We start from the raw sequence: 12209 nt of genomic DNA on the forward strand, positions 1-12209 counted from the left end.
TTAAAAAAAAACAATACAAAAATGGGCAGAAGACCTAAACAAGCAATTCTCCAATGAAGACATTACAAATGGCCAATAGGCACCTGAAAAAAATGCTCAATATCGCTAATTATCAGAGAAATGCAAAACAAAACTACCATGAGGTATCACCTCACACCAGTCAGAATGGCCATCGCTCAAAAGTCCATGAATGATAAATGCTGGAGAGGGTGTGGAGAAAAGGGAGCCCTCCTACACTGCTGGTGGGAATGCAGTTCGCCACAGCTTTTCTTTAAATTTGGACTTTATTTCCATGCTCCTCTAGTGCCACGAGTTCCAGTGCTAAACACCAAGTTATTTTACTGCCATGGTGAGAAAGGTCTGGTTAGGGTTCTGGTCAATAGTACACCTTCACCAGAAAGGCTCCAGCACTTGAGTGGCCAGTAGTCCTCCACCCTCTTAGACACAGGAATGGGCGCCTGGGGTGGGGAGGGCACAGGTGTTGGGCATCTGCCCGAGGGCACAGAGTCAGAAGCGGAACCTAAATGGGGTGTCTCAGACTTCTTCCCTCTTAGACCACCTTCTTTTCCCTAAGCCTGGTGCACTTGGCTTTCTAAACTTTGTACTTTTGAATTATTGTCCCCCTTTAGGATGATTTTGTTGTTTTTCTTATATTTTTTAAGATCATTAAATCACCAGTCACAGACATTATGATCATCTTAACACTTGTTTTTCCTCTGATCTCGCTACCCGTCTATCTTCAGTTCCTCTGCCTATGCTCAGTTCTGGCCCCCTGGACACAAATGGAGGCCCTAACCAGCTGACTCTCAGGGGACATGGAGAATAAAGGCTTTTGAACTTCCCTTCGGAGATAGAGGAAAAAGAACAGACACCTCTTCATGGAGCCTCCTAACCCAGTGCTCCCCGGAGTGTTCCTGACAGGAATCCATCACCTCCTGGGAGGGGGTTTTTCTAGCTTCCTTCCTGGCTGGCTAGCACCTTATTATGAGGGTCTCATTCCTGCCCTGGGAAGTTAGTCCTTCAGAAAGGTTAAAGGCAGCAGCTCCAGCCAGACAGGATTTAGTTGTTGTTTTTGACAACCATAACTTAAGAACACGGAGCAAAACAAGGAATTTACATTTAATATTGTAAAGAATCATGACTCAAATGAATCCAGTTTATTAATAAATTAAGAACAGGTTGAGGCAGCTGTGATGTAGGAGAAGGAGGCAGAAACCCTGAGGGTAAGGCCTGGTGTTGCCATTTATCGCTAAATAAACTCAGACCAGTCATTGGCAACCTTTGAGCCTCCATTTCGTCTCTCTAAAATGGGAATAATATTTCAGAGGAGAATTTTGAGGATTAAGCAGAATCAAACCTATTGTGTCAAGGGTCATAAAGTGATACATCATCTCTAACATCATCTGTGTTAGTCATCAGTGAAGCAGAGTAAGGCAGAGGTGCTTCTCTCTTTCTGCTTGGACAGAACAGTCATCCAAGAATGCGGAGTAGACAAAAGGCATGCTTTTACTCACAGACTCCCTCTGATGTCTCAGCGCAGGGCCACAGAGGTGAGCAGGAAGTAAGTACGTGAGTGCTTTGGAAGTGAGCGCAGCAGGCAGAGGCAGATCTCTGCTCCTCCGGCTGCTGGATGCCAGGGAAGCCCTTTACAATTCATAAACACAAAGACAAAACCTGCCATTTGAAAGTGCCTCTCATGAATACAAAACCCCCCAAAAGTCCATCTTAGAAACAATCAAATGACATGATACCAAGGAGTGACTAAAATTTTTGAGATGCTCATGACAAGTAAAGCACATTACAGTTTAAAATACAAATAATAAATGACAAGCCATGGCATTTCTTAACAACGTGGAGCAGATACCTTATAAATTCACCTTCTTTCTTTTTGATTCTCATTTTATTATTGTGAGGCAACAGTAAACATGGATATTGGATGACCCAGGTTTGTTAACAAAAGCAAATGTGACAGTAATAACCTTTGGCTACATATTCAAAAAGTAACAACCACACCAGTGTATTCATACAGGAACTGTACAGAGAAGTCAGGTTTGGCTATGCCCCAGACAGGTCAGCACTGGTGATCCCCAGTAATGCGAAGTACCAGGAACAGTGGTGAATGCCATGCTATTAGCTGTATTTCAAAAATCCTTTCTAAATACACAGACATTGTAAAGATAAAATGACAGGTAACTGAATGCAGAACTTTTTTAACATCAGTCTTAGCTTTTGCAACTCATAGCTGATGGTTTGTGAGATCACTGAGAGCCACGAGGCCTCATCTATAAAGTGTCTTGAGCTGGATTAGAAGGAGATGCTCTTTAAACCCTTCCAAGTGTGCATGGTCCACGGGCCTATGAAAATCAAATTACTCAGGCCCTTCAGACAGTCTTAGCTGTTGCTCTTGGTGAATTTTCACAGGGAGTAATTCCCAGAAAAAGAAGATAAATCACTGTCTGGTACTTAGAAAATCTAAACAGCATTCACAATAACTGCTTTAAAAAGTGCAATGCCTCATTGAATTAAAAAAATAATAATAAAAAAGAAATCACTCATAGTCCAGTGAAGCAGTAATTACACAAGAAGGAGAGAAGAGACTGAGCAGGAGTCTGGCAACAGTTGGTTCTGGAAATCAAGGGCTTTTTTGATAACATATGTTCAATCATAAATTTTAAATAATACAAACACAATATTTGTGTTTCGTCAATTTTTGTAGCAATATATATTATTGATTTTTGAAAAGAAGAACATGTCTTTAATTTCTAAAATTAACTTGAAAGGAAATAAATGTATCTTTCTGGTATTTTTGTAATTACATTTACTCTTACCCACCCCAGGCAAAAAAGAATTCAGTGTAGTCCAGCTAAAGCTGATTTATACCTCAACAGCTCAAACAACTATAAAAAAGGGAAATTGGATTTTAAATTGTCTCATTCTTCTTAATTGGGAGAACTCCAAGTGGGCAGCTCTCTCCTTAGGGACCAGGCTGCCTACATTCTCCAATGTAGGCACAAAACTTTGTGCTTCAATTAAGTTCATTTATTTTTACCCTGGTCGCCCTCTGCAATGACTTGCCTTTATGTCAGATTACATAAAGTTACTTTCATTTTCTTAACACGCAGACTTCCCCTGTAAAGAATGTGAGTGGAATAGAAATTGGATCACACAGAATTAATAAAGTAAAGTCAAAACTTTTTTTTTGAAGCTGAATTAAAAATCTTTGAAATTGTGAGGGAGCAGCCAAGATGGCAGAGTAGAAGGACGCTCTTATCTCAGCCTCTCCCACCAAGAGAGACGTCCACGGACCCACCCATCCACTCAGAACACCTGCTGAACTTTGACAGAGCATCGCCTTCTTCAAAAGACAAAATTCATCACAAATCTGGTAGGAGGGGAAAAAAAAAAGGAGAAAAAAGGAAATTAGTGAGGGATCTGTTGCGGGGGAGCAGCAAAGGAGGAACAGCGCTCTTATGCTGGGATTCCCCTCCAACAGAGAGGTCAGTGGGGATGGAGGGGGAGCCTCCGAGGCTTGGATCAGTGCACAGCAGCCCTTGGCTGACAGAACTAAGTGAAATGGGCCTAAAATATCCCTGAGATCCCCAGCCCTAGACTAGATGAGCCAGTGGGGGTGGGCGGGGACTGGCTGCCCAAGGCGGGCGGAGGACTGGGGCCCACCATGCAGAGGCAGCCTCAGGGGACTGGAGTGTGCTGTGTGCCGTGGCTGGGAGTGTATATAGAACAGAGCCTGGGTTCCCCATTTTAAAAAATTTTTAAAAATAGAAAAGAAGGCAACACTGCTGGTGCGTGTTGAGGGGAGGGGCGCAACATGGCTGGGTGGTGGCCTTTGTCTCTGAAGACCCGCCGCACCATCACTGGTGCACTCTCAGGAGAAGAGAGATGGGCTCGGCCACAGCCACCGTATCCGCCGGTGCAGCTCCAGGGACGAGGTGGGGTTGGAACCTGAATCCGTACCCAAGGGCTCTGCAACTTCATAGGCAGGACTGAGATTTACTTACAGCCCCAGGCAGAGGGGACTGTTTTGCTCCGGAGGTGCCTTTGTGGACCCGCGCCTCTAAGACTAACAAGCAAGGAGTGGAGCTCTGCACGCAGCGGGGGCCAGGGCTGGTGCGGCCTGTTTTCTGTGAGCCCGCCTGCCTACCACGCGAGGACCCGGTGCTGGGAACGCGCTGACACTGCGGCGAGACCTGGTGGCGTGACCCGTGGGCCTCTGGAACAAGTGACTGGAGTTTGTGCAGTGGGGCGAGCGCAGGGGTGGCCTTTGGTGCTGGGGACAGCGCTGACCCCAACAGTGCACCACGGTCAGGTGTGCGACCCAGAAGTCAGTGGAACTGCACTGGTGGCTCTCAGGGCAGAGAACGTGGGGGACACCAGAGCAGCACACGGACATGCCCGTGGCTAAAGCGTGCATAAGGGCAGGTTCAACAAAGAGTACTCGCCACGCCCCAACCCCGCCTACTAAACACCACGGCTCAGAAATGGGGCTGGCAGTCTCTAATCCAAAAAAAAAGGGGAACAGACCCAGCCCCTGTCGGGGCTTGATGACCACAGAACAAAAAGGAGGCTCCACTCCACAGCCAGGGCAGGCTCTGGTCACACCACCACCAGCCACAGCCCCATTCAAAGGGAGAGCAGCCAACATACAAGGAAGAAAGATGTGGCAACCATCTGCACTAAAAACAGACCTGGTGACAAAATTATTAGGGGTGCACAGCCTACACAGGAGGGCCTCTGTAGGGAAAATGGAGTCACTCCGGCTCCCTTGTCAGACATCTGGTGCCCAGTGACCCAGCTGTACTATCCTGCGTGTGCAGGACCCACGTAGTGTTGTATAAACGTGACTTGCAGCATCGAGTGCACTGGTGAGCGCCAATCATAGTTGGCTTGATGCCAGCTTTGTTTGCCTTGATATGTAAGGCGGGTGGGACTTTCCACCACCACCACCGAAGCCTGTGTACTCCTTCGCAATAAGGGCATGTCAGAGATACCCCTGGCTCCGAGAGTGTTCTTCAGTCTGCCGGAATCCAGCGTGAACCTGCCAGGCCTTGAGCATTTGCAGTGCGTTTGGTGTAGTCGGCAGGACTCGCCGTGGACTGGTATGGAGCCCTCTAAATCCCTAGGGTGGGTGGGCTTGAGGGGTGAACCCCGACGAGTATGTGGGACTCAGTAGCGAACATCTTTTCTACTTGGGCACCACCCCAGGGATGCCCAGAGGTGGATGGTCCCCCTGCCCAGGAGGAAAGGGCCCCACAGGAGGTAGGGGAGTCCCTAGAGAAGCCCAGTGCGCACATGGCAGCCAGGGCTTTGGAATGGGTGCTCCTCACAGCCCCGCAGGCTGAAACCAAAGCCTCACTGTGAGAGATGGCAAAGGTTCAGAGTTAAAGGAAAGGGAGGAGGCTTTGGAAGCCCGCATCTGAGCCCTGGAGGAAGATTTATGGGTCCTGGAGAGCCTGCCATCACCCCTTCCACGATGATGACAAGTTTGGGTGAGGTAGAAAGCCATCAGACAGCAAAAGGGCGTACGAGCTGTTACCCGACAAATGGGGAAGTTAGCTAAAAGGACTGGGAAACCTGTCAATGTCACTAGTACCCAGAATGTGGGCGCGCCTTGCAGGAGCCGGTGTAGACTAAGCTGAGATAGATGGGAAACCTAATGCCCACTTACTGGAGTTACGGCAGGAGTTGAGGGAGGAGCAGAGGTCCACTTCCATGAGAAGGCATACCTCTGCTGTGAAAAGCACCAAAGAGTCCAAGGGGACCAGAGCAGTGCACCCTGAGGACCACGTGCTTCCCCGGGAGGAGGAAATGCTTTGTTTGCCTTTGAATATAATGCAGGCCAAGGAACCTGCCTACAGGGGGCAGACAGGGACCAGAGGCCGCATGTACAGCTTGCTGTTTAATGGTCCCCGACCATCGTGCAGCGAGTATTGGCCTTGGTGGACACGGGGGCTGAATGCACTCTGTTACAGGACGAGGCCCAGGGGCCTACATAGATGGCTATGTGGGGAAAAGTATCTGGGTGAAAGCTATACAATTGCTCCTTGGAATAGGGCGATTGGCCCCTAGAGAACACAAAGTTCATGTGTCCCCAGTACCAGAACATCTACTGGGCATAGACGTGCTCACGGCCTGTGGCTGCAGACAACTGTTGGTGAGTTCTGCCTGTGAGTACGGGTGGTGAAGGCAGTAGAGTGGGGACACGCAAAACACCCTCCAGGACAGTTGCCTGTTCCCTGGCGGGTCACCAACACCAAACACTATAAACTGCCAGGAGGTCATGACGAAATTACAGGCATTGTTGCAGAATTAGAAAAGGTGGGTATTTTACGCCAGCCCATAGTCCATTCAGTTCTCCTGTATGGCCAGTGAGTAAACCCGATGGTACTTGGAGAATGACTGTGGACTACCGGGAGTTAAACAAGGTAGTCCCTCCACTGCATGCCACAATGCCTTGGGTGGCCAAATTGATGGAGCGGCTAAGCCATAAGTTGGGCACATATCATTTCGTGGCCGATCTGGCAAATGCTTTCTTTTTGATTGGCATTGCCCCTGAGAGTCAAGATCAATTTGCCTTCACCTGGGAAGGACAACAGTGGGCATTTACAGACTTACCCCAGTGATATTTACACAGAGCCTGTGAATTAGACATGCACGTTGCTCCTGAGGGATTTGGCTGGGGTATGTGGCAACATTCAGAGCATTTGCAACAGCCCATAGGGTTTTGGTTCCAACTATGGAAGGGAGCAGAAAGCCAGTGCTCTCCTGTGGAGAAACAATTGGCTGCTGAATACGCGGCCTCGCTAGCTACTGAGGGTGTAACCGGCACAATGCTGGTGATGCCCGCACCACCCACCCCATAGCGGCTTGGATAAGAGAGTGGACCTCAAAGCCCCGAAGTGGGGCAGCCCAAACTCCTACACTGGCAAAATGGGGGGCACACTTACAGCAGCAGACTGTGCTTTCCATGAGCCCTTTGCATGCGTAACTCCAGGAGGTCCTGGAGGTGGTGACTTATGTGGGTAGCACGCCCACCGCTGAGTCCCCTTTGAAGACTGAGCCAGAAGCTAGTCCCTGCCAAGAAGGTAGGGCCCCTGTGCCAGCAGATGCATGGTATATGGATGGTTCAAGTTGAGGGCAGCCCCCGACTTGGATAGCGGTTGCCATCCAGCCTGAGTCTGATACCATTTGGTGTGATACTGGGGCTGGCCAGAGCGGTCAGTGCGCAGAGCTACGTGCGGCACTGTTAGCTGTAGCCAATGAATCGCCGACCATTGCTGTCTGCACTGACAGGTGGGCAGTCTGCAGAGGACTGACCCTGTGGATTTCCACCTGTCATTTGAGTAAATGGTCCGTCATGCATAGGCCTTTGTGGGGCCAAGACTTGTGGCAAGACCTCTGGGAGTTACATCACCAAAAGCAGGTGACTGTGTTCCATGTGACTGGACTTGAAACTTTGGCCTCACGAGGGAACGATGAGGCCGATACCCTGGCAGAGTTCCGATGGCTAGAGACTGCCCCGGGAGATGGAGCCCCCAGAAGTGACGTGACATATGGCTGCACTGACACCTGCTGCACGTGGGGCAAAAGGCAATGTGGGCCTCTGTGCGCACCTGGGGACTGCCAGTGAGCCTGGCAGAGGCGCACAATGCCTGTGAGCAACGTGTGGTATGTTCTAAGGCGCACTCAGGCGGCCCCCGGGCCCCTCAGGCCAGGTATTGCAGGGCAGATCCCCCCAACTCACTGGCAAGTGGACATTGCTGGCCCGCTGCCTGGCTCTGAAGGCTGTCGTTATGCCGGCACTGTGTAGAGACTGCAGCAGGCCTGTCGGCGGCCCATCCAGTTCAACACCCGGAGCAGAGGGCTGTGTTGCGAGCGCTGGTGCCCCTCTGTGCGGTGTGTGGACATCCTCTAGTGATTACAGGTGAACGGGGAACTCATTTTACTGGAGCCCAAGTGCAAAGGTGGGCACGGACATGAATATTGAGTGGGGAGGTTTCATATCCCTTACAACCCAAGGCCACAGGTATTATAGAACAGTACAATGGCCCACTGAAACAAGGCTGCGAGCTAATGCCAACTGTGGAGGGATGGACCAAAGGGCTATGGGACGTCCTGCGAACCCTTAATGAACGCAGCTGACACGATGGCCCGGCTCCAGCAGAGGCGCTGCTCCATCGCGCCGCTGCACCCACACAGATCCAAGTCCAGGTGAAGGATATTTTGCTGAAACCTGGATTTGGGCGACAATGTAGTATATTGCTGCCGGCGCCAACCAGAATGGAGAAGGGGCAGACCCTAACGTGGACGGGGCCTTGGACTATTCAGGCCCCCTACATGCGTCGGGTAGCCCTTATAGCACCAGGGGGGCCAGACTAGAAGCTGATTTACAAGTAACCCCGTGATTTATAGGACAGTGGCCTCCCAGAGTAGAGGTAACACAGCCAGGGGTGGCACATCGATCCACTGTACTAAAAGGGACTTTTATGTTGGCCATGTGGCCTATTAGGAGTTCTCTGTTACTGCATATTGAACCTGCAGAAGCCTCTCTTGGCTAAGCGAGTGTGGTATGCCAGTTCAAGAAGGCTGCTGCTCCCAGCCACTGAGTTATCAGCCGATAAAGCATTGGCATGGATCTTGCCCGAGGGACAGGACCTACCACGGCTCATACCACTAACAGCCTGTCTTTTTGCCCTTAGGTTTGTTTGGACTAACACCCTGGTTGACTGGGCACACACTTGTGAGATGATTGCTAACCATTAGGCTTGCTGGATCTGCACTGAGTTGCCTGTTAGTGCCTCAGATGGGCTCCCGTGGAAAATTAAAGCAGCCTCTGAGGTTAATTGGACTTCGTTAAGAATGTGGAATGATACTAATCCACAATAGAACTTAATCAAAAAGAGGATACTTGCTGGGGTGAGAGAGTGCGTAAATCGCCCTCGCCCTGGATGGGATGTTCCATATAGGACAGTCTCGGCTGGGTGACAGCTGCAATGGTCAAGCCTCTGGCACGCATCCCCTTCTGCGTTGAGAGTTCAAAAAGACGGGACCATGTCAGATGGATCCCGTCTGGCCCGTGCAATAATGTTACTTGAGTAGCAAAGGGGGAGAAAAGGGGAAAGAGGAGTGGCACCTTAGCCTGGCTTGTCCCTTGTGGGAGCCTTTGGGTCCGTGGGCAGTAAAGCCGACCATATCTGCCCCACCGCTGGACCGGCGGAGGCACTTGGGGATGGCCACCTCTCCCTGTGTGGGTGCTGCCTACTTCACAGACCCGCCTAAGTAAGTGGGGAGCGCTTGAGGCATGCCACAGGGTATGGCGCACCCCTTGGTGGTGTCACCCCTCAGCTCTTTCTTCCCCCCAGGCAGCCACCATAGGGACAGAAGCAGAGATCAGTGCTTCAGCAGTGCACACGGCCAGGGCATTTAACGAGACCCATAAAGCCCTGGGCCTTCTTAATGGTGAGGTGTATCAGCTGCGAAAGCTAGCTTTGCAAAATCGTACGGCACTTGATATTCTAACAGCTTCAGAGGGTGGGATGTGTGCCCTTGTAGGATCTGACTGCTGTGTTTATGTTCCAGATGCTCATCATAATATCAGCCAGGCTCTGATGGCCTTGGAAAAGAGCTAAGAGCTACTGAACACCTGACTGGAGACCCCCACAAGAATGGAAGGGATCACTGACTTCTGAGTGGTGCTTGGTAATAGCCATTTTGGAAGTATCTGCTTTTGTATTAGCAGCTTGCTGTTGTAGTCTCTCTTGATGCTGTGGATTATGGATGGAGAGATCCATCTGTCCTGCGAGCCCTTAATGAAGGCAGCTGACGCGATGGCCCAGCTCCAGTAGAGGCATTGCTCCATCGTGCCACTGCACCCAAGAGTCATCTTTTTGAATGACCTTCAAAATCTCTTTGACTCTAAAATTCCACACTTCTTTGAGAACGGCAAGAGTAATGCATTTTAATATTTCCCCTCTAGCTAAATTCAGATTTGTAAAGCAAGTCATAATGATCACAAAATATTAGCATAATTTACATTTTATTTACCTATTTTAAAACTATGTATATATCAAAAATTATTTATACCAGTAAAATCTTCCCAAATAGCCAAATAGATAAAGTGTACTGAGTCACAATATCTGCCTGTTCCTGAAGAAGCATATGTTTGTTTCTTCCAAATAAGTAAAGACCAAGGGGTGGGGTGGGTCGGCACATGGCAAGTAGAAACAAGATGGGGAAGTTGTTAAGAAAGTCTATTCTGTAGCCGAGTTGCTGGGCTTGAAATCCTGGCTTTTCTACTTAGCTCTGTGACCTTGGGTAAGTTACTTAACTCCTCTGGTCTCAGTTATCTCCTCTTTAAAATGAGTATGGTGATAAATATGATGCTGACCTCACAAGTTTGTGGTAAGGATTAAAGAATAAATATGCACATGTTATTTAAGAGCAGTGCCTAATAAGAACTCAAGAAATGGTGGTTGCATAATAGTTCTCATTCTGCAACACATTTAGCAATCTATTGATTATCGATTGCTCTCATGTAAATTTGCAAGAGGTGGCAAAGGTCCATAGGGTAGTAGGGAATTCTGTAAATGGGGATGGGAGAATTCGACTCTCTGATCCACCTCAGTAAGTACTTACTGAATACTTAGGTTGTGTGTGGGCTCAGAGATACAACAGGAAATGAGATGCAGTCCCCTCCCTAATGGAACACAGGACCTGCTAGGGACGGGGGAGACCTAAATAAACTGCCCCAGTTCAGTGTGATGTGCTAAAAGAGCAGCAGCTCTCAAGGCGCCGGGACACTGATGAAGGAGTAATTAATTCTAACGGGGGCAGGGAAAGTGAGAGATGGGGTAGCACCTGAGCTGCACCATGAGGAGTTGGGGTTTGCTAGGCACACACGGTAGGGGTAAGTTAGTGCCGAAAGGCCAGGCAGGCTAAGGAAACATGAACAAAAGCAAAATTCTTAAAAATTGTTGGGTATATTTTGCAGAGCCATAGTGCAGCTCAATCAGAATAGAAGGCATATGCTTCTCCAAGAGCAGAGGGTCAGAGAGGGTACAGCTCAGTGGTAGAGTGTGTGCTTAGCATGCACAGGGTCCTGGGTTCAATCCCTGGCGCCTCCATTAAAAAATAACTAAATCTAATTGCTTCCCTGCCAAATTTTTTTAAATGGACTTTGATCCATACACCACATCAAAAAAAAGAAAAAGGAAAAAAATAAGAGTAGAGGCTAGAGCCCCACCTGGGAGGCTTGAGGGGACAGGCTGGGAAGGCCTCCTACGCCGCTCCGGGCAAGCACACGTTATTCCGCAGGCAGCAGAGAGCCAGGGGAGGCCTTCAAGTAGGGGACCGAGAAGATCTGGATCGGAGGGAGGAAGGAGAGACGCTGGAAGCAGAGACCAGTTAGAAGTCCACTTAGTAGTCTAGGAAAGGGGCTGAAACAGGGGGAGGGAGCTAGAACAAGGCAGAGGTGATGGAGGGGCAGGGACAAAAGCTGAAAGACACTTCTGGAGATAGACTGACAAGGTTTGGTGACCTGGATGCAGTGGTGGTGGCAGGAGTGCTAAGAGGAGTAACTGAGACTGAGACAGGAGGGAAGGGGACAGGGCACAGCCATTAAAAGAATGACACAGCAATCAGCACCAAGATGGTGGGAGATTCAAGTCCCAGTAGACGCTGAGCTTCAATATACAATCACTGAAATACACTAGGATGCTATATGGCACTCCCACAGGTGCCAGGGCAATTTTAAGTGTGACCATAAAATGTCAAAAAGTGAGTGATGGCCCAGTTCCTGGGGACCCCACCCCCATCCCCAAAGTAGTTGAAATAATCCTCCCTCTTGTGAGCATATGAAGTTACCAAGCCCATAAGAACTAACAACCCCACACCCTGTGGCCTCTCCTTTCTGGATGAGATGGCCGCACTCTGTCTATGGAGTGTGCACCTACTTTTGTTTTAAAACTAAATACTCACCCCCCACACCTCATGGCCTTTCTCTCGCCTTCTGAGACAGCCTCTGTCCATGAAGTATGTATCTCTCTAAATAAATCTATCTTTACTCACTTGTGGCTCACTCCTGAATTCTTTCCTGCATGAAACCAAGGACCGACACTTGGTGGGGCACATCCCAGGGACTCAACTGTGACCTGGGACACGGCCGTCCTCTCACCCCACATTCATTTTCCTATATC

Source organism: Camelus bactrianus, chromosome 2 (assembly GCF_048773025.1).
Source record: "Camelus bactrianus isolate YW-2024 breed Bactrian camel chromosome 2, ASM4877302v1, whole genome shotgun sequence".
Taxonomy (NCBI): domain Eukaryota; kingdom Metazoa; phylum Chordata; class Mammalia; order Artiodactyla; family Camelidae; genus Camelus; species Camelus bactrianus.